This window comes from Myotis brandtii, unplaced genomic scaffold (assembly GCF_000412655.1).
Source record: "Myotis brandtii unplaced genomic scaffold, ASM41265v1 scaffold97, whole genome shotgun sequence".
Classification (NCBI taxonomy): domain Eukaryota; kingdom Metazoa; phylum Chordata; class Mammalia; order Chiroptera; family Vespertilionidae; genus Myotis; species Myotis brandtii.
The window spans coordinates 1,320,455-1,324,646 of record NW_005372020.1 but is presented as its reverse complement, the minus strand read 5'-3'; the positions used below and the strand labels follow the sequence as shown (position 1 = coordinate 1,324,646).

The window sequence follows — 4,192 nt, the reverse complement described above, 5'->3', positions numbered from 1 at the left end:
TGCCTCCCTGGTCCTTGTCAGAGAGGCTGTTTGTGCTTCCGGAGGGACTGTCCCGGGCAGGGGGAGCGGCCGTGTCCCAGCCCCAGGCCCCCCCAGGCAGCGATGGGCCCAGCCTCACCCCTCCGGCTCCCTTCACTCACCTTTTCTTTCCCTCCTTCCTCCCTGTCTGTCCGTCTGTCCCTGTCCCACCCGCTCCTGGTCTGGTCCTCCCCCAGGGCCCCTTCTGGGATGACAGGGCTGAGTGACAGCTCAGGGGCAAGAGGGGCGCAGGCTGCTCGGGCTCCTCAGGGGCTCCCGGACCCAGGCTCCTGTCCTCCCCGCACCAGGCTTCCTCCTGCGGGGTGGGGGGGGGGGGCCTCCTGGGGCAGCCAGGGCCCCGGGAGGGCCAGCCCGGACCTGCGGTCACACCACAGATGTCCTGTGGCCATGAGGCCTCTTCTCTGACAGTTGTCTTGTTTTTATTGTGTGTGTGTTTTTAAATATATTTTTATTAATTTCAGAGAGGAAAGGAGAGGGAGAGAGAGAGAGAAACATCAGTGATGAGAGAGAATCATGGATCGGCTGCCTCCTGCACCCCCCACCCTGGGGAGGGAGCCCGCAACCTGGTCCTGTGCCCTGACGGGGAATCAAACTGTGACCTCCTGGTTCAACCACTGAGCCACGCCGGCCGGGCTTTGCTTTTCTTCAATTAGCAATATTCACGCCTCAGATCTGCCTCTTTGGCTCTGATCCCATTGCTGCAAGCAGGGAGCCGGCCTGCATCTCCCGGCCTCGGGGCCCAGTGGGTTGGGCTGTGGGTACATGGGTGCCCTGAGGGCTGGTGGGGGCTCAGCTCTGTGATGTCCGTCTGCGACAGCCGCTCCGAAAGGCCTGCCTCGGCCAGATCCTGGCGGGGGTGGGGTAGGGGGTCCCCGCTCCTCCCGGAATCCAGGGCGACGCGTGGCTGCGCTTCACTTAGGAGGAGGCTAGGCCTGCACGGAGGGACCTGCCTGCTGTCGCGGAGGGAGAGACGCCAGGGCTGCCGGAGGGTGGGCCTGCCTGGACCCCCCTGCCCCCCGCCTCACGCCCCGAGCCCCAGTGTCTGCCCAGCCTCCAGGCTTGGCCTGTAAAGGCCAGAGCTCTACTGGTCAAGTGCGTGGTTGCAGAGGAGGCTGGTGGGGGTCCAGAGGGCCCACCTCGCGGGCACTGGGGTCCGGGCCGGCCCTGGGGTGTGGGGATTGGATGAGGACGGCCCTGAGCCTTGCCTGCTGCTCCAGACCCACCAGGGCCTGTGTGTGCCGTCCGCAGTGCAGAGGGGAGCTGGGGCTCTGGACACGATGCTGCCACTCCTGGGTCTCAGTTTTCCCGTCTGCGAAATGGGTCGGTGCCAGCACTTCCCTGGGGGGACGGGATCTCGCCCGGCCCGTAGGCGATGCTGCCTGCTGGTGGCTTGATGTCCTGACCACTGGCTGTTGCAGTGGCTGGGACTGGACCTGGGTCAGATCTCAGGACCCGGAGTCAGGGCCCAGGGTCCGCACGGGGGACCCTCCTGAGGGGAAGGCTCCTAGGGAGTTGGGGGTGGCCTCGCCCCTTCCTCCTCTCTCCGAGGCCCCGGGACCCTGATGGCTCTCTGTACTCCCGGCCAAGGTTCCAGGAAATTATTGCATTTCCTCCCCGCTGGGGCTCAGGACGCTATGGCCTGGGCATGGCGCGCCGCATGTGTGAGCACACGTGTGTGTGTGTGTGTGAGTGTGTGTGAGTGTGTGTGAGTGTGCGGGCTCTGGAGTGGATGCGTGACGGAGCCTCCCAGCACCGTGGGGACCGGCTCGTTCCTCCGTTCTCCCCGCACAGGCGTGTGTGCGGCTCCTAAACTCTAAGGGTCCCAGAGACTCGCCACCAGGGGAGCCGTGGGCAGCAGCAGCTCCTCCCGGGCTCACCCCGCCCCTGTCTCCCAGGCCCCCTTCCTCCGTGAGCCGGGGCAGCCCTGGGGCTCTCCTTGCTTCTTCTCTCCTGGGCCCTTCCTGGTTTCACGGTCCCGGCTGCAGTCAGCGTCCTCTTCAAATAGAAAGAAAGAAAGGAAGGTGTGATTGCCTTCCGGTCAGGATGGGGCGTACAGGTGCTCGCCTCCTCCCACAACCACATCAGCATCGCGACGACGCTACGGGGCAGCCGACTCTCAGAACCGCCTGAACTCTAGCTGAACGGACGCCCTCGACTAGGGATTTAAGGCGGGAACCACGCTGGGCCTGGTGGGAGGGGTGGAGGAGAGGAACCGGCCGGTGCACACCCACAGGTAGCGGATAAAATCGGGAGGGATGTCCCAGCTGTGGAGGGCCCCCCCCCCCCAGCGAGGGGTCCCAGCCCCACACCAGGCCCCCGAGCCCGGGGCTCCAGTGCCAGGAAGAGAAGTCCAGCAGGGATGGTGGCTGAGTGAGACAGAGGGTCCGGGAGTCCCGGGTGTTCCTCTTAAAGGGCCAGTGCGTGGACTTGCTCAGACACACTCGCTCTGAGCTCCAGCGCTGGCCTAGCATCCTGGAAGGCATCAGGAGCATATGGGGATGGTCTGACTGCGGAGCTTCGGGCGAGGGTGGGAGGGGCCGTGCTCTCCCTGGCAGGAGCCATTGTTCTTTGGCTGAGCCGTTCCCCGCCCCCCCCACCCCCCACCCCATAGAACCGGCCGCAGGCAGGCACCGTATCTGCGTGTCCATCAACCTGGCTCACACCGTTTGCTCGGCCCTGGCGGTTTCCTGACATCTCGCCCCACCCGGCGTTTGGGCCGCTCCCAGTGGCTTTTCCTTACAAACAGCCTGTCTTGCTGATGCTGCGGATGTTCCTTAAATCCCTCAAACAAGCAGCCTCCGACCTCAGGGTGCCCGTGACTCTCACCACGGGGCCCAGGGTGGCAGCCGTCTGCAGATCACGCCGTAGCTCACGCCAGGTGGCCCCAGGCAGGGCATAGACAGTGACCAACCTCAGGCTGCATGTCCTGGGAGGCCCCGGAGTCAGCACACAGTTCGGTTCCCTGTCGGGGCACATGCCCGGGTTGAGGGCTCGACCCCCAGTAGAGGGGGTAGGCGGGAGGCAGCCGGTCCATGATTCTCTCTCCTCATTGATGTTTCTGTCACTCTCTCCCTTTCCCTTCCTCTCTGACATCAATAAAAACTTATTTAAAAAATAACCCCTTTACGGGGATAGAGCCCACAACCTGGCGTGTGCCCTGACCAGGAATCAAACCGTGACCTCCTGGTTCCTGAGTCGATCGATGCTCAACCACTGAGCCACACCAGCCAGGCCATAACTGGGGTTTAAATGCTGGCTTCCCAGGGGTCCCGGGGAGGACTCCTGGGTGTAAGTGAAGAGCAGCCCCTGGTCAGCTGTGCAAGGCTGTGCCCCAGGGACAGGGTCACCTCCTCAGCACAGGCCTGTCCGACCGCACCTCACGGCTGAAGGGCCCACCCCTTACTGCTCACGGACAGATGGGAGACAGGCCAGAGGGCATTCCCATAGACCAGCGGTTCTCAACCTGTGGGTCGAGACCCCTTTGGAACAACCCTTTCACAGGGGTCGCCTAAGACCATCGGAAAACACATATATACTTACGTATTGTTTTTGTGAGTAATCACTATGCTTTAATGATGTTCAATTTGTCACAATGAAATTGGGGGTCACCACAACACGAGGAGATGTATTAAAGGGCCGCGGCATTAAGAAGGTTGAGAACCACTGCCCTAGACACTGGGAAGGGGTTGTGGACCCACCAGCCCGAGCCCCGAGCCCTGATGGCAGAGAAGGCCTGGGGTCACTTGAAACAGTCCAGCCTTACAGGGGTTGGAGCTCACGTGTCCCCCGTGACATGGGGAGTGGTGGTTGCCCCGCCTGGGCCCTGGGGCTGCTGGGAGGGGCTGGGGGGCTGGCCCAGGCCTGGCTCCACCAGGGACGGATGAGCCAGTGCTGCTAGGAGGGCCGGGGAACAGTGGCCACAGGAGAACTCTGCCAACGGGGAAGCACCTTGTCCGTGGCAAAGGGCCGTGCCCACAGCATCGCAGTCCACCACCTGCAGAGTCCTGTGCGCCTGTGGGAGGGGCTGGCCTGGACGGGGCCGCCCGGTCTGGTCTCTGATGGTTTGGTGGCGACGGATGGGCCACCTGCATTCCTCCCCCGGGGATGGCCAGCTGGGCGAGCCCAGGGGGAGGTCGGGGCCAGGGGGCCACCC

The 4,192-nt window shown here is 63.8% G+C and overlaps 1 protein-coding gene across 1 annotated transcript in view; it reads left to right on the top strand.

The window, feature by feature from the left end:
- The window catches only part of GGT5 (gamma-glutamyltransferase 5), a 15,937-nt gene that overhangs the window by 4,470 nt on the left and 7,275 nt on the right, over positions 1–4,192 (top strand). The window lies entirely within an intron of this gene.